The following is a 21,691-nucleotide window of genomic DNA, read 5'->3' as shown; positions in this document are numbered from 1 at the left end:
TCTGTGTTTCGCACTGGTGCAACTGCTGATGGAATAACGTGCTCAGAATTCAAGAAGGATGTTGGTAAATTGGAGAAGGTTCAAAGAAAAGCCACAAGAATGATTAAAGAGTTAGAAAATCTGCCTCATAGTGATAGAATCAAGGCGTCCAATCTATTTAGCTTAACAAAGAGATGGCTAAGGGGTGACTTGATCACAGTCTGTAAGTACCTACCTGGAGAACAGATATTTGGTAATGGGCTCTTCAGTCTAGCAGAGAGAAACTTATTCTAACCCAATAGCTGGAAGGGGCAGCTGGACAATTCAGACTGGAAACAAGGCATATATTTGTAACAGTGAGGGCGATTAGCCATTGGAACAATTTGCCAAGAGTTGTGGTGGATTCTCCATCATTTGCAATTGTTAAGTCATGGTGGAACATTTTTCCAAAAACATTTGCTCTAGGAAATTTTTGGGGAAACTCTTTGGCCTGCATTATCTGGGAAGTCAGGCTAGACCATGTGTTACCTGGGCAGGGCAGAGGTAGCCCGGACCCCGACCCTGGGCCCCTGTCGCATGGGCCAGCTATCTGCCTGCCTGCCCTGGACCCCCACTGTGCAGCTGCCCCGGAGCTCGTGGGGCTGGGCTGCTGCCCTGGACCCCTCCGGGCCAGCCAGCAGCCTTGGACCCTGAACCTGGACCCGGGAGCTCATGGGGCCAGGTGGCTTCCCCGGACCTGGAGCTCGCAGGGCTGGCTGGGAGCCCTGGACTCCGGACTCCCGCCATGCAGGGCAGGCTGGCAGGCCTGACCCTGACCCTGCCATGCTAGGACTCCTCCACGCCAGACAGCCGGAAACCTGGTGGACCCCAGCACACAGGCCAGACTTCAGCTGAACTGGGCCGCAGCTGTGCGCTAATTGGGGCGCGAGTGGAAACCACTGGGCTAGACAATCACAATAGCCCCTTCTGGCCTTTGAATCTACGAATCTACTGCCTCGCGCAGCTGAGTGAGAGCTGTGGCAATCCAGCCCCTCAGGGCAGGATGCAGGTGAGGCAGTCTAAGGTGCATGACTAATGCAACTTATCACATGGCTGCCATGTGCAAATCATTGAGTTAGCCCTCCTACCACTGCTCCCAGTGCCCTTCCTCCCACAACCCCTCCACCAGTTAATTGCTCCCTTCTTCTCTAATTAGATTGTGTAGCCTGAGCTATAAATGATGTGTTAATTATTTTGAATCCCCAATTATCACTTTGAGGGTGACAGGTTCTTGTACCAAGATCAGACCCAGTATATTTAAATGATTATATAGCTGGGAACCCCGATGTGCACAGTTGCAACACTCACACTATAGGAACTCCTCTATATTTACATATAGTTTATTAATACATTTAGCACAGTCACAGCAACCCCAGTTCAGGAAGGTAGATCGAGATACTACAGAATGGACCCATATACTCACATCATCCCTTGCAGAACAATGTGAATGTGAGCCATCATCTTCCTCATCACTTTCACCTCCCTCATCACCAGCGGCATCATTTTGGCACCTCTCAAAGACTGCATCTCCTTCTCCTACCGCCCCTAGGCTGGGAAGCAACTCTTATAAGATGTTACGCTGATGCTGCTATGTTTGATGCATATTCAGTAGGGGATTTCCCCCTTTTCCTCATTTGTATTTCCTCACCTTACTAAGGTTGGAGTGTGTTTCTTCTATAGATTAGTATACTAATGATCTCAACTTATTATTACATACGTCAATTCATTACCACGGCCCTCCTGTGGTTAAGTGTCTGAGGATGTGGCACACGTACGTGTTATATATGTCAACTTGTTACCATGACACTCTTGGGGTTAAAGCATGTTCCTGTGCTCAGAAATTTCCCTTAAACACTCCTTTCAGCTCCTCAAAACTTGGGGTTTCCATTGGGCTGTTTATCTGTGTAAAGTTTATCTGTTCGAAGTTCGTAGGCCTCAAGCATTACGCTAACTGCTGAAGGCAATGTCTTACAGGATACAGGCCTGTAGGATCTTTGCGCTACTGCTGAATATAATAAGAGCAGAATATAACTGTGACGCATGGCCAAAAAGCTTTAAACATCCTGCAGGAAGAATCATTCAAATTCAACCCTTAAAGTCATGTGGGGAGATAATGTTTGTGGTTTCTGTGTATTTACATGTTTATGGGTAATGGTCAAGAAGGTAATCAACAGTTCCCATCTGTGCTGTATTCTGATAATTCAAAGATAGAAAAAAAATCCTAGCATTTAAATGAAATATAAACACAGGCTATTCATCTCTCTTTGAAATGTACAGCAAATCATCTGTGACTGGTGGAGGAACAAGCCAATTGCCTTATGTTAATTCATATAGCTAAGTACCGGTGATGGAGCTCCTACAAAGTCATCCTAATTACCTTTTGTTCCCCGAGGAACTCCAACTTGTCAAAGAGGACATGAAATTGTAAAAAAGATACTTGGGTCCTGATCCCTGTTAATCTCAGATCTGCTTAAGCTTCATCAGGGGAAGTTTGAGTCGCAAGATGAGATCCCAGTCATGATGGTACACCTTGAATATGATATTGGACATTGGGCCATAATCTATGAACTATTTCTGGAAGAATTCTTTGCAACTACAAAGCTCACCATCTCTGCTTTGACTCTGAATCTCAAGAACTGAATTCATGTCTGTATGTATATTGGTCTTTTAACCATACTCTCTCTCTTTTGTTTTTTAATAAATTGTAGTTTAGTTGATAAGAATTGGCTGTAGCCTGTATTTGGGTAAGATCTGGAATATTCAATAACCTTGGAGGTAATGTGTCTGATCCTTTGGAACTGATAGAACCTTTTCTTTTATACGATGAAATAAGATTTTCAGAAATGGTCATCATATGGATGGATGGCCTGAGGTGGGGTCACTTTAAGGGAACTGTTTTGTTTTGGACTTCTGAATAACCAGTGCAGTAGTAGAGAAGCTGTTTTATGCTGGCGTGGTACATTTAAGTATTGAATTATCCATCAGCTTTGGGGTTTGTCTGCCCCATTCTTTGCAGTTCACCCTAATTGAGTGACCTTGGCTGACTCCCCACTGGCACCCCGGTCACAATAATGCAAAACAGTTAATATAATAAAAGCAAGATAGCCCACTGGATTACAATTGCAAGTGCTCTGTGTTTGTGCAATGCCTTGCAGAATGGAGTCTTACTGGGTATGTCTACACTGCATCTGGGAGGAGGCAGGTGTGCAGATGTTTTGTCTTGAGCTGGAGCTTGGCCGCTCAACCCTGGGGTGGGGAGGAGAAGGGGATGGCTTGAGAGCCCAAGTGCCAGCCTGAGTCACAACCTTGAAGCAACATCTGCACAGCTATTTTTATCATTCTATTGCAAGCCCCACTCACACAAGTCTGTGGCCATGAGCTGGGAGACTTCCTCCCAGCTGCCGTGCAGACATGCCCACTGGGTCCGGGGGCACTACCACAATACAAATGCTAAGTAATGACAACCAGAAAAGCCGTCTGAGAAAGTCAATCTGAAGCAGGGGTAGCAGAGGAAACTTTTTGAAGTCAGATTTCAAGAGGGGAAGTGACTCAGTGCCTTGGAAAGAGATGGGATGGTTGGCAGACTACCACAGAGGGGTGGCAGCCTCACACACTGGGATCAGAGCTTAATGGCTTAATTCTAGCCAGATTAGAGAAGCTGTACACATTCCTCTCCAGCCTCGCTCTAACCACATCAGGGGAAGGAGGGGCTCCACTTCGGAGGCTTTGGACCCTATGAGCCACCATCAAACAGAACTCAGAGTGTGTCACATTTTTGGCAACAATACAGGAGGCCCAGCTGATTTCTGTCTAGGGTTGGGTCACCGGCAGGACTCCTGCCAATTTTGCTAGATCACTGTGTTACTTCCAGATGTTGCTTTAAGAGGAAACCCGGCCAAAAACCCCATCCTAAGATTTTGGTGTGGCTTTTTTTCTCTTGCCTTAAGATCAGCTCGGAAAGGCACTGTGTGCACTTATGCGTGTGTGTGTATCCATGTATGTGTATGTCTCTCTGTTGAAGGGCCATAGAATGATTTTTCCCCTGGAGAAGGTGCATCATCAGAAGGTGCAAGATAAACCTTAACCAGCTCTTTGCACTGTGCTGAATGGCTTCTCTCCTTCGAAGGGCTGAACCTACTCAGAGCTTTGCTGCAGCCTAAGGGGAGAGCTGGTTCCATGTGGCAACTCACTGATGCAGTCGGTGAACTCCGTGTAGTTTCATCCTGTCTTTAATACCCAGCCCGGGCAGTCCAAGGAGAGAGAAGCAGGCCCAAGGAGGACAGCGCCAAGCAGAAGGTACTGAAAGATTTTGAAGTTGGACCAAAGGGACCAGGATGGGGTGGACTAAGATGAGCTGCCCTTCCCACCCTCCTCTCACCTCTGAATTTCTCTGCAAACCCCATGTTCTCCATTAGATGTTCCAGGGTAATTTATGCAACAAATCCTTAAAGAGCTCTTTTACGCCCTTAAACAATTTCAAAATAAATTGATGCTGGCAGCCCAGAGCTCATGATGCCTAACCCCGCAATCAGCAGTGAAACTTGCTGACAGAGACACAGCTATTTAGGCTGGAAGCTCTACAGGGACCTAATCAAATTGTGGGGGGGGAATGATTGGGCAGCTGCAATTTGATTTGGAGAGCTGCACGATGAGAAGGAATGATCTAAACTCATCCACTGTGCAGAAAGGGTCTGAATGAGCAGGTGCCACGAAGGGGAAAGGAGCTGAGAGCCACCTTTTGAGAGGTTGATGCAGTGGCCTGGCCAGTGTGCAGAAGCTAGAATAGAAAATAGGATGCTCGGATGTGTTACCGGTGAGACGGAGGGTACTATCAAGGCATTTATAACATGATGGGGGAGTGCCGGGTTCACACTCAAGAGCGATAAAGGAGATGCTAAGAAACATTTCAGAGATGCTTAGCATGGAGTCTTGTGAAAGACACACTGGGATCTTGATTTTGCTGTTTTACCCTAAAGAGGCGAGTAAGAGGTGGCTTGACTAAAGCATTCACAATAATAAACCCCAGTTGTGTGATTCGGTCTAATCTCCCCTATAACGTGTGAGCAAAGAACCGCCCAGTGAAACAGAAAGGTAGTACATTTACAGTTCGTGCACTATTTCTTGTACGGCCGACCTGGGACTCACCACGACAGCGGGCTATGGAGACTAATGGCGTCAGAACATTTTTTTAAAGGCCTGAATACGTTTCTGGTTGTTAATAGTATTTGCTGCTACCTGAGTTTGACCTATGGTGGAAATGCAGTTGTAACTAATGAGTCTGGGCATCTAGATGCTGAGCACCTTTGAAGTTATTCAATAGATCACCATGCCATAAACGTAGTCCCCTAGGCCTAGCATCGCACCGAGGAGCTGGCGTCCTCTGCAGTTGTTTGGCCATGCTGTGTTCATCCAGCATTAAAGCTTTGCTGGTGGTGGGGCCTGCACTCAGGTCCCACGGGGCTGGCTGCAGAATCATAACCTGTATAAAATAGATATGAGAGCAGAGCTTTGGTGTGGTCTGATGTCATTCCTCTGTTCAGTGAAACTGGCAGTGATGTTCTGGAGACAAGGTGGGTGAGGTCGTATCTTTTACTGGGCCAACTTCTGTCTGTGAGAGAAACAAACTTTTGAGCTTCCCCAGAGCTCTTCTTCCGGTCTGGGAGCCTAACACTGCTACAGCAATGCTGCGCACAGTGATGATTCTGACAGATTTATTTAGAGCCTTTTCACAAATGGATTAAAGTCGATCCCTAGGAATCAGAGATTCATCAAAGCAGCAGAGTGAGCGGTTCCACAAATCCATCTCTTGTGAACTCCTCACACTCCTGTCTGTCTTGAGAGGACCACTCCTTCATCCTCTGATTATTCAGCACTGAATTCAGCTTCCTCACTAGCCTGAATTACCCCCAGGAATTAGCAGAAAAACACCCAGAATTGCTAATGAAGCAGATCATTTGCTCCACCAGCTAATTTGAGGAACCCCACAGACAGACACTTCCTCCTAGCCTAGGGCTCTCTTCTCCTAGACCCACACTTTCACCAAGAGGATGGACTCTTGTCTTCTTCATGCTCTTGCATCCCTTATCGATGAGCCAGCCGAGACCCAGCCAGCAGCGATGGGCTGTATTGACATCTACTTTTCTGTCTCTAACTTACTGCTGCTGAGCTCAGAGCTGGATCGTAACGAACCCGTCTCCATGTACTCGCGTCTACCTGCCTGATGTCTAAGAGGAAGGCAGTGTCATGGGGTAGGGGTACTAGAACATTAGAAAAAAGGGGGATGGGATTGGCTGGGTGAAGAAAGTATTCAGCCCTCTACCCAAGAAGCAGGTCACCTGTCAATGGCCAGGTGGTTGCAAGTGAAGGCCAGTCAAAAGTCTTGAGCAAAATGGTAGCTGGAGGCAACAGGAAAATGTTGACATCATCCTACAGGAAGTCAGTGCATGTCAGTGCAGGAAGTCAGGGATGGTCTAGACAGTATTTGGTCCTGCCATGAAGGCAGGGGACTGGACTCGATGACCTCTCGAGGTCCCTTCCAGTCCTAGGGTCTATGAATCTATGTTCCTAACTTGCCACAGCAGGTGAAGGTCATTCCACACCTGCTGGTGCTCACTGATTGAGGCAGGGAAGTCTCTCTGCTGAGTTCTTGTGTGCCTGGCAACTGAACCTAGAGATGGAAAAGTCCAATGAGATCCATTGTCTGCCCAGGGCGTGTTCAGGACTCATTCCCTACTCTCCAGTGTTCTGTCCCATCTAGTTTGAAATGCCCCCAAGGGTTGAGCAGACTGGATCTCACGCCTAAGCTATTCTCTTGTCAATTTAAATGTCACAAGAAAACTGTGTGGGTAGAGGAGTTTGCTATGCACCCCACTTTGGCATTTCTGTAACTTTCGAGCTCACTCTTGCCAAAATTCTGTTCTCCTTTCTCCAGAAGAAACTCCAAAATTACCAGCCACGTTAGCAACTTTCCTCATGATTTAACTTCGGGTGGTTTTGTAAGAGGCAATTGTGAAAGAATAAACAGGACTGACACTAGTGTATCGGATTCCTCTTTTCAAGCATTGGCTCACTTTGGTTATCAAGGATACAGCGCTGATGTAAGAAGTCAAATCTTGCGGTGTTCAGTAAGTGCAGGTCCTGTATCAGCAGGAGTCAGCCCAGCCCTTGCTAATTGCTGCTTGACGACTATAACAGTGTCTCATGGAGGATGAAATTCACCCTCTGCAAAGGGGAACAAAAGGCTGTGGGCACTATTCAGGGCTACTTAGCTGAGGCAAAGACATAGTGCAGGCCCTCTGAACAGGAGTGAATTTCATGCATAGCCGTTAAATAAATAGTGGTAGGCATGAATTGCGCAGCATGATGCCTCTGATTCTCTCTGGGCTTTCCCCAGTGTTTTTTTTGAGTCTCATTGGTTGATGGCAGCGGTTGTTTTGATTGGTAGGAGTATTGGTGTCTGGTTTTCTCTCTTCATTTGTTTTCAGAATTAGTCGCTCCTGCAAGCCACTCCCTTCTGCCTCCGAGTCTCCAAGCCAGGCTCCTCTCCCTCACTGATCACAAGGCAATTCCATTTACAAGGTGTTACACGAAACAAAACTGGGCGGAGTCTATTCCCCCTCTGCACTTCTGGCAGCAGCCTGGGGTTCCTCAGAGGCCTCCTGGACTTTGCCATGGGGAGCTCATGAGGCCCAAGGCGCTCACAAGCTGATGTCACAGCCGCGAACCTTCAGAGTAAACAGACCGCACATAAACCCAGTGAACCCAGGGACGTGTGGCCATCACACTGCCTCCAACATACAGACCCACTCCCACAGCTCACCGCACTGCCTCCAACTCTGCAGCTTGGAACGTGCCGACGCCCATGTCGGTGCTGTAGCTCTAGGAATTAAAATAATGTCCTTGAATGGCGTACTTGTAACCCAGCTCTACTGCGTTCTCCCGCCCCCACCCTGCCCCATGAGCCACTGAACAGAAGAACGGCCAGATTGGGTCTGACCAAAGGTCCATCTAGCCCCGTAACCTGTCTTCTAACAGTGGCCAATGCCAGGTGCCCCGGAGGGAATGAACAGAACAAGTAACCATCAAGTGATCCATCCCTGGTCCCCCATTCCCAGCTGCTGACAAACAGAGGCTAGGAACACCATGTCTGCCCATCCTGTCTAATAGCCATTGATGGACCTATCCTCCATGAATTTATCTAGTTCTTTTTTGAACCCTGTTATAGTCTTAGCCTTCACAACATCCTCTGGCAAGGAGTTCCACAGGCTGACTGTGCTTTGTGTTAAGAAATACTTCCTTTTGTTTGTTTTAAACCTGCTGATCAGAGGAATGACATCAGACCACTGCTCAATGGGAAATCTTCCATCCCCTGAGGGGAAGTCTCCCTTCCACTGCTAGGTGCTAAGTCCATAGGCAGAAGTCTTTGGAGCACAAATTGTACTATAGAACAGGAGAGAGGTATCCAGGTCCTGATGCATGAGCATTGAGGTGTGTTTCTATTGCCTCCTGGAGCTGTGCTGAGGTTGGACATGTTCATGCACAGTCTCTCTTGCTTTGGCTACTTGCTCCTTACTCTCTACGTTACCTCACCCTGATCCTGTGTTTGTATTACACTGCCAGGCTAGTGGAGGGACCGTTCTCCAGGCTCTGATCAGGAACATGACCAGTGGCCCTTCTGATTGCTTAGCATTGTGCACACTGAGCTTTGGAGACAGCTGACTCCCTGATTTAAGTCCAGGAGGAAGCCAAGGCTGGCTAGGGAGTTTCTCTCTCTTCACTGCTAGAAAATCTCAAATGTCCTGAAATTGCTGGCAAGACTTCTGTCACTAAAGGAGATCTAGGCACTGGCCACAGTCAGAAAACGCTCCACTCATGCTATTCCCTTCCACTGCCGTATTTCGCACTGCGTTTCTCAGAAGCGGAGATGGGTCCTCGCAGATTTGCCCAGACAGACTCCTTGTTCCAAAAAGCCCAAAGGAAGAAAGTGATTTTGTCAGCCAGCAGCCTTCTGAGCATCTGTTAGCACCTCTCAGTCAATCTGCCAGCTTGGAATGCTCCCCCAGGAAGGGCACTTCAAGGAACTGCTCTGTGCAAAGCTAGTGCAATGTCTGGGAGCCATCCTGACCAGATCTTTGGAATAACTAGAGAGAACTGCCCCACCCAGAGAATCCTCTCCAAGTTTTCCCGGAACCCTATGGGGCAGGCACAGAGCATTAGATGTTTGGGAGATTACCCATCCAGTGCAGACATGACTGATACAATTCGTGGTTTCTGTAGCCAGGGGCACCCAGCGGATTCAGGGGGCCTGGGGCAAAGCAATTTCAGGGGCCCCTTCCATAAAAAAAAGTTACAATACTATAGAATACTATATTCTCCTGGGGGACCCTGGGGAACCCAGGGCAAATTGCCCCACATCTGCCCCCGACCCCCCGGGGAAGCCCTGGGAAAAATAAACATTTAAAAACCTTCCTCATCTTGGCACAAACCCAGTTTTGAGAAAACTAATAGCCATTAATGGACTTAACCTCCACGAATGTATCTGTTTCCTAGAGACTGGCTCCACGGGGTCCCTCACAAACTGGAGACGGTTCCTGTGGGTTTGTCTTTAGTATAGCTTATGTACATACTCCACGAACTGAGCAATTGAGCTTTTTTCCAGAATCTGGGATGAGCCTATGTTGTGAAAATTGAAATGCTCAAAATAGCACATGCATGTGAATGGACACAGGATGCTAAAATTAAATTAACCCAGGGGGTCTCAAACTGTGGGTTGGGACTCCTCAGGGAGTCACGAGGTTATTACTGGGGTCGCGAACTGTCAGCCTCCACCTCAAACCCTGCTTTGCCTCCAGCATTTATAATAGTGTTAAATATATAAAAAAGTGTCTTTAATTTATAAGGAGTGGGGTCACACGCAGAGGCTAGCTATGCGAAAGGGGTCACCAGTACAAAAGTTTGAGAACCACTGAATTAACCCCTCTGGAGCCTTGGGGAATGCAGGGGAGGGAGGTCTCCCTTGGTAGGGTTGGGAAGGAGGTAGGTGGTGTAAGATATCGCTCTTCTCATGTGATCCCTCCCCCATGGAAAAGATAACAGCTTGGTTCTTTGTGTTAAATAGCTGTCTGCAAGCCTCAAACTGCTGAATGAGCTTTAGGGTAGGGAAGGCTGTGCCTCCCCAAACAGCCTGGCCCTGCCCCCTATCCGACCCCCACCCACTTCCTGCCCACCAACTGCCCCCCTCAGAATCCCCGACCCATCCTGCTCCTTCTCGCCTCACCGCCCCCCGAGACCCCCTCCCCACCCACCACCCCGGGACCCCACCCCCCATCCTCTGAATGCCCTGACCCCCCGCTGAGTCCTGACAGACCCCCCCCCAGAATGCCCACGATCCAACCCCAGTTCCCTGTTCCCCGACTGCCCCCCCCCGAATCTCTGACCCCTCCCTGTGCCCTGACTGTCCCTGGGACTCCCTGCCCCTTATCTAACCCCCCAGCCCCGCCCCCCTGCCATGCTGCTTACCCCCGCCTCCCCCCTGTCCCGGAGCCTTAGCGCCCCACGTCCAGGAGCGGCCCTGGACAGCGCTCAGCGGCGTGACTCCAGCGGGGCCCCAAAGCTCGCAGCCCTGCCCCCTTACCATGCGGCTCAGAGCGGGATGGAGCTCAGGCCCTGCTAGAGCCAGGCCGCTTTAGCTTTGTCCAGGGCCGCTCCTGTACGCGGCGCGCTGAGGCACCGGGAGATGGGGGAAGGTGGAGGCAGGGCCAGGCCCGGAACATTGTCTTGGGGGCTCCTGCGGGGTCCAGGGCCTGGGGCAAATTGCCCCACTTGCCCCCCGCAGGGCGGCCCTGTCTATAGCTGACTACCAACCCTCTTCAATGCCTAAAGGGTCGCTTAACAGGGTGCAACTGTTAGTACTGCTGCTTTTATTTAGGGTGAGCAGATCACAACCCTAAAATATCAGGACACATTGGGGTGCCATCAGCCCCACCCACAGTCCACCCTCACTCCTCCTAGGCTCTGCCCCCAGGTCCCACCCCCTCCCTGCTCCCCCCCCTGCCCTTCCTCATCCCCCGTCCCCCTGCTGGCTTGCTGCGTCCCTCCTCAGTCCCCCACCGCTCACCTCCTCACCCCCCGGCCTGCCCACAGGACCCTCGCTCGCCTCTTCACCCCCCCGCCTGGCACTCATCCCTACAGCACCAACTTCCCCTCTGCTGGGTGGGTGCTTGCCCACCCCCCGCCTCTTCTCTCCCAAGCATCCGGCCTCGCTCAGCCCCCATTCCACCCTCTTCCCCCAAGTCCCCACCCCTGCCCTGCCTCTTTCCACCTCCCCCCTGAGTGTGCCGCGTCCCCGCTCCTCCCCGCTCCCTCCTGGAAAGCGCTAAGTGCCACCAAACAGCTGTTAGACAGCAGGAAGCGCTGGGAGGGGGGGAGGAGCAGGGACGCGGCATGCTGGGGGAGGGGGGAGAAGGAAGCGAGGAGGGGGGAGCTTGGCTGCAATTTTTCCCCATGGGTGCTCTAACCCTGGAGCACCCACGGAGTCAGCACCTCCCTCCCACTCGCCTCCTTACCACAATATTGGGACAAATGGCGTCCCAATCGTCCATTGATAGGGACATGGGACAAAGGGTTAAATATCAGGACAGTCCTGATTTTATCAGGACATCTGGTCACCCTACTTTTATTTGAAATGGAAAATAAAATTAGAAGGGATAAAAGCTCAATATGAGGTCTGATTAACCTGGAGAACTACCTACCTCCTGATAGGACTCTGACAAACATCTTGGTGAAAAATAAAGCAAAGAATTAGGTTTTTCGGAATAAAAATAGCCACTGTAGTTCGGTGCTCAGATACAATGGGGGTGAATGCAGTATAAAAATGTAGTTGGCTGATGTAGTTATGTCAGGTAACGAATACAAGAGCTATTAACCCTCAGACTTCAGGGCAAAGGCTGTTCAACCCCTGGGTCAGGACGTGAATCATGCATCGGGTATAATAGTTCAGAATCAGACAAGGAGGTGAAGCTGAGGACTAGGAAAAACTGGCTCGAATGACCTGAGCTGGGGATGTTTTTATCAGCCTCATTTAGATGAGGTGCAAGTCTTGAGAGCTGCCAGGAAAGTAATTATTTTTCCCATTTTCAGCACTGCTTTGGTTCGCATTTGCAGCCCTCACCTGTAAATTGTGCCAAGGCAGCATTATTCCTCTGGTTGTTTTAATCACATTTTAAGATCTTCCCCGTGGATCTGCTGGAACAGTCGATCCCTGTGATGAAAATAGGGCTGGATGATTTAAGGGGAAACCTAATGGGCTTTGAGGATGTTCCAGTGCACACCCTACAGCAGAATGTCTGGGAGGAAGAGCTGTGCGCTGAATGCTAATTTAAATAGATGCCATTATTGTTGGAGGGGTTTAGGACAAACTACTCACTGCATTGCCCAAGGAAGTTTACAACTGCTTGAATAGGGTCAGCTGTGTTCTCTTTGACTTGCCCGTGAAGGAGGAAGGACTGAGACATGAGCGAAGGGCCCCTGCGATATATTCTGCATACACTACATTCAGTAGAAAACAGCACTTTTTAAAAAAACCAGGGAGTCAGATTAACAAACCCAATCCATTTATGACTATTTCGAATGATGAGATGCTTTTTCCTCCCCAGTTATGGAGTGTTAGAACAGAGGACTGGGAACCAGCACTCCTGGGTTCCTTTCACAAGGCCACCACTGACTCATTGTGTGGCCTTGTGCAAGTCACTTAACTGCCCAGTACCTCAGTTTACCATTTTTAAAAGAGTTATAACCGTATTGACTGGCCATATCAGTGGCACTGTGAGTCTTAATGTTTGGACAGCATTGCAAGTTCCTCTTCACCGCTCTTCTCTTTTCCACTTTTTCTCTCCCTCTCCATTTGCCTTTGTTTCTTTCTATCTCTGTCTTTTTTAAAATGTCCAGACAGCAGTTGGGTAGTTTCTTAATACAGTGAACCCCCTCACACACACTTTTCTGCATGTTCTTACCATGTTCAGGCTGATCCTTATCTTTGTCTGTGCACCTGAACTCACCTTCCCTGAAGCCAATAGCCTCCCTCTTCCAGACTTCAGCAGCACAGCATTCTCCCGCAAGGGGGAAATCCTGGCCCCACTGAACACAATGGAAGTTTTACCACTGACTTCAGTGAGGCCAGCCTGTCACCCCGTGGCTTTACATGAAAAGCTTTGCATGTTGTTGTCGAAGAATCACAGATTCACAGAACTAATCACAACTGTTTCAGGGATTTGCCTACCTCCCTGACAGTGGGAGAGTCTTCGCTACAGAACATTCGCTACCCAGGAGTTACAGATATGGGATTGTTTGTACATCTCCACTGGACTTTATTTTTCTAATTATGAGGAATACAAGCAGGAACTGATGTGGCTGGGTAAGAAAGGCCCTCTAGAAATTCAGACTGTTCTACGCTATTAAGCGCTATGCACTTGGATCGGGTCTGCAGCAGGATTTAAACAAAACTTTTTCTCCTACCCACTTCCTCTTCCTGTTTTTAACAAATGACCCCTGGTTGTGGATAGAGTGCTGCTTTCCCATAAATGGACTAGCTCAGACTACTTTATGTGTACAGCTGTTTATCTCCAGCAGATCAGCACACTGAGTTTGTGCTTGTTAGTGACGAAGACCACAAATGTATTTGCCAGGCTGCACAGACGCAGAGGGCTGCCGGAGGCAGTATCCTGCGTGCGTGAGCAATGTGTTTGCGAATGGTTACACACTGGTGAAGGGTACAGGGGAAATGCTACTGGTGATTTGTTGGTGTAACTTGGGGTCTTTGTTCTGCTTTGGGTTAGAGCTGGGCAAACAATGGAGCAACCCACCAGATCCCCTCAACGGTTAGAGTTCCTGAGTTTGGGTCTGAGTTCCTGGAGCCGAACACATCTCGGTGGTTTTGGTTCCAGCTTGGAACAATCGCTAGAGAACTCCAACAAGAACAGGCAAGATTGTGAAAAGCTCCTGCGAATCCTGATCAGATGGCACTATATGGATGGGGACGTCACCTCCCTTTCTGATGTTACCCACAAAATGCACCTTAAGGACATAAAAGAACTCGGATTAAGTTCGGCCCAGTTGCATGCACTCCTTGTAGTGCCCGCTACTGGGCCAAGATCGCAAAGAGCAGCTTGTCAAAGTTTGGCACCCTCTGACCCAAACCCGGGACCTACCCTTGGCTTGGCTTGGTTTGAAGACCCAAACCCTGAACCCCACACTCAGCCCTATGTAGCTCTGAGCCCCACTTCCTCTTTGGCTCAGCCCTACCATAACTGAACCACGCCTACAGTAACTTCACTGTAGCCATGGAGTGCAAGAGCATTGTGGGTAAACAGATGCAAATGAGCCCACTGAACAAAAACACATTGAACTGGCCATGTCTAATGCTTGCTCACACATATAGTGTGGTTCTTTGTTACCAGCTAGTGGCTTGACTAACTAACGAGGTTTCTGAGTCTGCTGCTGCCTCTCAGCTAACGAACCTAGTTCTTAAACTCAGCCACTTTAATAACAATCCCTAGCTCTTATCTAGCGCTTTTCACCTGTAGTTCTCAAAGCGCTTTACAAAAGAGGTCAGCACCAGTATCCCCATTTTACAGAGGGGGAAACTGAGGCACAGAGCAATGATGTGACTTGCCCACTCTTGCCCAGAAGGCCAATGGCCAAGTCAGGAATAGAAACCAGGTCTCCTGAATCCAAGTCCAGGGCTCTAGTCCCTAGGGAGTCTTTTACTCCTGGAGATCGCAGCAGCAGTCCCAGAGATGACTCAGTCGGGGGCATCATTACAGGTGGTGGAGAACAGCTGCTTCCTTTGCCTTGGTGGGAGGTCCTTTTATTCCATGCATTACTTCAGATCCGTCAATGAACAGATGCAGCTGGGCAGAGCTCAATCCCGCTTCTCTTTTATGGCCCTAAAATACATTTTGTGGGTAACGTCAGAAGGGGAGATTATTTCCTCTTCCAATAATCCTCCTCCTCCCCCCCACCACAAAAAGCAGAGAAATAAAAACCAGCTGGACAGAGAAGGCCAAATGACTGAGGTGATAAGGTCACCAAATGCAGACAGACGGAAGATGGAGTCGATCCGCCCCGGCTAGCAATGCCCTCTGCATTCATCCCATGAACCTTCTGCTCTGGTCCGGAGGTGTAGCTCCACTGAAAACAACCAGAGTGGGGGGGGGCTGATGCAGAAACGCACACATGCATTTTGCAGGGGCACCTCGGCTTGCCAAACAGAAGCCTCATTCGGAAACTGTAGACCTTGCTCTCAAGGGATTCTTTACCTTCACAGCCAGGCCAAGCTGTCCTGGGGGAATTAACCTCCTGATGCTTTTCACACTGGGGCCTGCTGCTGTCTGCGTCCCACGCCCGCGGTGATGCCCTGCTTGTGCCCTGAGGAATGCCAGCTGCTCCAAGCACTGAGCAGGCTCGTGCCCAGCCTCTGCAGTTGTGTGGAGGATGCAGTTTTCTTCTCTGAAGAGGGAAGTAACCTGTGTGTCTCTCCACTGTGGTTGGGAGTGGGGGACAGAGCACTCTCCTGTTGCTCTGTGAGTGTGACAGGAAGGAAGGGGGACTTTCCACACTTGTGTACCAGGCTGCCGGAGAGACCCAGAGCTGTGCGTCACCTGGCCAAATGTCTACATCAGCAAGAGCGAGCTTTGCTGGTGCTTAGACTGTGTGTTACTTCCTGCCGCAGCCGCCTGTCATCCCCTTGAGTCTTCCCCGGGCCAAACCTCACCTAGCAGGTTACAATTAGTGACCTCCAGCTCCCGAGCTCCTCAAAGCTCTGCAATGCAAAGCCTCTACCCCTGTGCATTCCCAGCAGATATTAAGTCTACTTCTCTGCTGAGTCAGTACATTCCAATGTATTAATTCAACTGGGGTAAATACACTCTTCCCATCAAGCACAGCACTGAACTGGTTTGCAGGACAAGTGAAACACTTTGGCATCACTTAAACCGTGCTCTTTTGTTACCAAACGCGATGAGTCACAGCTGTGGGAATCCCGGCAGCATGATAAACCTTATGTTTGGGGTCTGTGTGTATTGGGAGGGGGGTCGAGAGGGGTGGGTTTTCTTTGTTCCCTTATTGGTGAGTCAGGGATAGGATCCTGCAGGGGATGTGGGGAGCAGAGCTCTGTGCAGCCTTGGCCTGGAACGGCAAAAGTCCTTAGTCCGAGCTTCACCGGCATTCACAAATCTCAGCCCCTGCTCGCTAAATTGGTCTGGGATTGTGTGCACCACTGGGACGCCATCTCCTTTCCGGGGTCCCTCCCTTAGTGCCCCCCCCCAAGAGCTCCAGGTCTGTGGAGATGAGGAGAGGAGGTATCTGCCGAGGAGATGGGGTGGCTGAGAGGAGAAAGGACAGGGTCAATGGCATGGATTCCTTTGGAAGTGCCAGTTAGTGGAGTTATCAGTCTAGGTTACTTATATATCCCGACCACGCCCCCATGAGGCAGGGCAGTGCTATCATCCCCATTGTACAGATGAAGAAACGGAGGCAGAGAACATATGACTTGCCCAACATCACAGTCTGCCAAGTCCAAGGGTCTCTCAGAAAATGCCAGCTGAGAAGTTTCTTGAGTAGCCTGGAAGGAATGGGTCAAGCTTTCTCCTGCCTGAGATTTTAGGGGGGCAATGTCAGGTCTCTTGTGAATAGGGCTTGTGCTCTTCATGATCTTTTCATGGATGGATGGTGCTGCATGTCCGACTTTGACAGAGGTGGGCTTCATCTAGGTTCTCACCAGTTCATCTCCTGAAAAACACTTGTTTTCTTTGCCCAGTGACCGCTGAGATGCAGTGATGGCCTTCAGAAAAGCATGTGATAGGACTATGAGATGTTCCATTTGGTAAGATAAGCACCACAGGGAGGAGGTCCGAGTTAGTTGTTACCACCCAAGAAAGTGATTGTGGAGTCATTGTCGATTGTTCTCTGAAAACATCTGATCACTATTCAGCAGCAGTCCACAAGGCTAACGGAATGTTAGGAACTATTGGGAAAGAGACTGAAAATATCATATTGCCGCTGCAGGTCGGTCACATCTTAGGCGCATTTAACACGTGCGATTTCAGCTTTAAGCAGTTGGCAAAAACAAGAAAAAAACAAAAAGAGAAAAACAACAGTTTAAATACTGTTTCTGTAGTGCGGGCAATTCCGCCCGCCATTACACTCAATGTAATTTTGACTATACGCAATTTTTGCTTTATGCGCTGACTGCGGAACATAACCCCAGCGTAAGATGAGACAGACCTGTATATAAATCCATGGTGCACCCATACCTTGAGTACTGTGCCCAGTTCTGGTCGCCCCATCTCAAAAAGATCATAGTGGAACTGGAAAAGGTTCAGAGAAAGGCAACAGAAGTGATCAAGAATATGGAGTGGCTTCCATATGAGGAAAGATTAAAAACATTAGGGCTGTTCGGCTTAGAAAAGCTTGACTAAGGGACGCTATGCTCAAGTTCTATAAAATGATGAAGAGGGGGGAAAGTGATTAGCAAAGTGTTATTTACCCTTTCCCACAATACAAAACCCAGGCGTAACCCGATGAAGTTAATAGGCAGCAGGCTTACCACGAACAAGAGGAAGTACTTTTTACAGAACATACAACTAACCTGTGGAACTCCTTGCCATGGGACGTTGTGATGGCCAAAAGTATAACTGGGTTCAGAAAAGAATGAGATAAGTTCATGGATAGGTCCATCAATGGCTATTAGTCAAGTGGCCAGGTTCACAACCCCATGCTAAGGGCAACCCTAAATCTCTGGTTAACAGGAGCCAGGAATGGCAGGTGGGTGGATCATTCCATAATTGCCATGTCCTCCACTCCCCTCTCAACTCCAGAACCAGCCACTGTCAGAATCCAGATTCTGGACAAGATGGACCATTGTCTGACCCAGTATGGCAGGTGTGGTGGGATGTTCCCACCCAGCCATGTTCAGAGATGTCACAGTTTCACGATATGGCATGTATTTTCACTCTTGGGTGTCAGTTTTTTAAAATAGACATAGAGGCACCACATCCTATTGCTAAATAGCACTTCCTCCTTGTGTTTTTTTTTTTATTTTAGAAAGGAGGAGCCTTGACTTAGCTAAAAATCTATCAGCTGCATGGGCAGAAATTACAGAACCATGAGTCAGTTTCATATGTGACCCTAATTGTTCAAAGTGCCGGACAGATGTAATCCTGATTCACTTTGTATGTGGATTTAGAACTCTGAGATTACCCAACTGATCACACTCAGACAAGGTAAATGTAACCCCATTTATAATCTAGATTTCTTTCTGATTATTTATAGGATTGCTTCTATCATTGGCTTGCTTGGATAGTGAGTGGGATCTAAGAGGGTACAAAATGCAACAGTCAAATCCTGGGGAAATGCTCTCTTTGCAGAGACTGTGTAGGAAAAGTTTTATGGCATTTGCTGTTACAAACGGATGGCAGGGAAACTCAACAGCATTGGCAGGAGATGGTACTCCGGTGGCTGTTCGGGAATGATTGAGGGGTGTTCTTTCCATGGTGGTTGTGAGAATGATTTTGCTTGTTAGTCAAGTTTCCCCGACTCAGATTCTTCAGAGAGTCATGTAGTTCTGCAGCAGAAGGCTCTGTGGCTGGAGCTATAGCACTGTGCTTTGTACAGTCATCTCGTTGCATGTATCTTTCTGCTTGTGCAGGAGAAGCTAGTTTGCTCACTCTGAAGTTTCGTACAGACTTTCTATAGTAGGGCATAGAAGAGTCACTCTTTAGAATGAAGAAGGTGGAGAACCCTCGCCAGAGAAGCTAGATTGGAATAGTTATTCTTTTTGATAGCACTGCCACATCTTCATCGGGGGTGGCTTGGCAGCACTGGTTAAAGCAAAACCAGACAGGCACATGCCTTGGATCAAAAGCCCATCCTCGAAAGTCTCCAGAGCCTTCAGAACGTCCCACAATGTTTATTTTCATTTTTGCAAGTGGTCCTGCTAGTTCTTTTGGAAGTTGTGGGACTCTTGAGTGAGAGCCTAAGCTCATGAGCTCTTCAGCCCAAGTTCAGGGCCAAAGTAGCTCAGACGTTCTTCGTTTCAGCTGCCGGATGCTCAGCTGAGCTGAATCTCTAGAGCTGGGGAGATTCACCCACCACTGCACTGGACCCTTGTCTTTTATAATCACAGTTCTTCTTTGGCTGCTTTTGCTTTCCATTGGAAGTGGTGATCTGCTCAGTAATTAACACTGATGGAGAAGAGGGGTGGGATGATCCCAGACTGAGGCCAGTAAACACACACAGTTCTTTGCCCTGGGTTGGATCTGGATTATGGCATTTTGCCAAAGCCCTGGTGAGGGGGCAGCCTGCAGCCATCTTGACCCAGGAAGCCAAATTTCTCCCATAGTTCCTAGGCTTGCTGAGACTGCTCCACCCCTCTGTGGCCAGCTCTGCAGGCGAGTCTGGAGGTGGGGATATGTCCCTCTCTCCTCTCCCAACTCCGGTGGGGGGAATTGCTTTTTAGTGGGCATGGAAGGAGGAGCAGCCTCTGCAGTGCCTTGACAGCTGGGAGGCAACTGTCCTCTGTCCTTGTGTTGGATGATTGGAGAGACTTCTTATGCCTTCCCGCCCCACGTGCCCTAGGGCCAGGGACAGGCAGGCCCTCAGTGACAGTACTTAGCTCTTTGCCTTTCCAAAGCACTCTGTGACTCCCAGTTTGTCTGAGTCATAAACCAAAGCAGGACCTTGAGGATCCTTTCAGAGTGAATTGTAGTGGCGGGAGAACGCCTCAGCTCAGAGACCAGGGTTGGCCATGCAGCGGAAAGCACCTGAATTCTAGGCACCGTGAGCGAGTTGTGGGCCCACCTAGCACAGGGAGCCTAGAGGCAGCCATTGTTTTACCAGCTGTAGGAGGGTGGGAACTAGTGAGAGAACAGCAGAGCTTTTCTTTGCAATGATTTGGCAGCATGAAGCCACCCAGAGCAGCTGAGGAGGCTGCATGCAGCTGGGAGCTGCTCCCAGCTCAACAGAATTTCTTGTGACTTGATTGTTCCTGGAGGGCCCAGCTCTCACGGGAATTTTTCACCTTGACGAATGAGTCCCAGGGAGCTATACTGGGTGCCTGATATAAAGGGAGACATCTCCCTCCCCGCAGCAAACAGTGACAGCCCCCACAGGAATCAGCCCCCAAGCAGCCAAAAATATGACAGAGGATAAAAGAGCCATTTTCTTTTTTCATTTCTTTCTCCTCTGTCTCAGACATCCTGCACGGTTTGCAACAGACCCTGCTTCCAAGGCTCTGCTAGTCTCAGTAGCCATGGTGCAGTGACCATATTGACTTGTCCCTGGGTCAGTCCAAGGGCAGGGCTGAATTCCCTTCGTCCACCCCTTACAAATCTCCTGCAAGGCTGAAAGACAGCGTGTAAATTCTTCAAGCAGCAGAATGGAGTCAGTTCATCACCCAAGTAATGATGCAGATGTGGTCATGAAAATGGCAGCAGCCTGCGTGCTGGTGCCATTCCTTGCTTGCCTCGCTGGAAGAGCGAGGAGGGCTGCACAGTGGCTGAGGCATGGGGGTGCGGTATGCAGGTAGACAGGGAAAGAAAGGGGTAAGTGGGCCGGGAAAAGGGGGTTGTGCCCACCCTTGCACGCAGCAGTCTAAGGGGAGGGTGACTCCTTTTGGCATCTACACTGAACTAGTTCATCTCCCTGGCCAGCTATGGATTGTTACTGCTTCCAGGGGGCATACAGGGTCTGTGCTAGCACACCCAGATTTGCAGTGTCGCCTCCTGATCGCTCAGCATTTTATACTCCCGTTGCGCTGGGTCAGTGATGATGCCAGGGACGGGGTGGCGGAGAATCATCACGAACCATCGGGGGCGCATTTCCTGACCCCGGATCCTGACTTCACTTTCTCCAAATGTTCCTGTAAACATCCTGGATTCCGTCAGTGCTTAGGCCAATGAGCTGGTTCGCTAGAGTTCTTGGGGAAGCAAACGAGCACCCCTGGTGCTCCAGCGCAGTGCCACCAAAGAATCTCTTCAGTGTGCCCAGAGCGTGTCAGTGTGGTGGAATGGCACAACAGCTGGGCAGGGGTCTCCGTGAGCCGCGATTCCAGATGTTACAGAAACACGACGGTGACCCAAGCTCTATGAGCATTTTACAAGATGAGCTCCTGATCTAGAGGGCTTTCTGTGGGTGGTGCAGCGTGAGAAACCAGTGAGACCTGGAGAGCCTGGTAGGGCTCAAAGGGTTTTGAAATGGGAAATGATCAAGTGATGGTTGAAACTTAAGAGGTTTGGTTTGGATAAGCTCTTAAAAATTGGCTGGCTTACCCAGACCTTTTTGATTTAGGATTTTCAGATCACGATCAAGGGGGGTTGTTGTTTTTCTGCAAGCTCTCTAGTGCCTCCTCAGTTGGCCTGCTCAGCATGGCCTAATGGTCCTGACAGTAGTTTGTTTCTGCTGTTTCCTAACGCAGCCAGAGGTGCTGCAGAACCCACAGCAGCAGAAAGACCCAGGTTCACAAGGCCCTTAAGCATGTCCCTGACTTCGGCCCTGATCCTGCACCCTAGCAGTCAACAGGAGTTTTGTCATTGACTTTAGTAGGAGCAGGTCCGAGCTCTCTAAATGCATCAGTTGCCTCATGTTATTGACTTCGGTGGTGCAACTTAACGTTAGGCAC

General features: G+C 49.3%; 1 protein-coding gene across 2 annotated transcripts in view; it reads left to right on the top strand.

The window, feature by feature from the left end:
* Nucleotides 1-4,022: 4,022 nt before the first annotated feature.
* The window catches only part of CMKLR1 (chemerin chemokine-like receptor 1), a 41,580-nt gene continuing 23,911 nt past the window's right edge, over nt 4,023-21,691 (top strand). The window contains exon 1 of one of the 2 annotated variants that reach the window (XM_050924230.1): nt 4,023-4,314. The gene's annotated coding sequence lies outside the window, so the exon portion shown is untranslated. Of the gene's footprint in view, nt 4,315-18,188; nt 18,297-21,691 lie in introns of those variants that run through there. The other variant, XM_050924229.1, reaches the window with a different exon arrangement.

The sequence above is a fragment of the Gopherus flavomarginatus genome, chromosome 15, assembly GCF_025201925.1.
Source record: "Gopherus flavomarginatus isolate rGopFla2 chromosome 15, rGopFla2.mat.asm, whole genome shotgun sequence".
Classification (NCBI taxonomy): Eukaryota; Metazoa; Chordata; order Testudines; family Testudinidae; genus Gopherus; species Gopherus flavomarginatus.
This window is presented reverse-complemented; position numbering and strand designations above follow the sequence as displayed.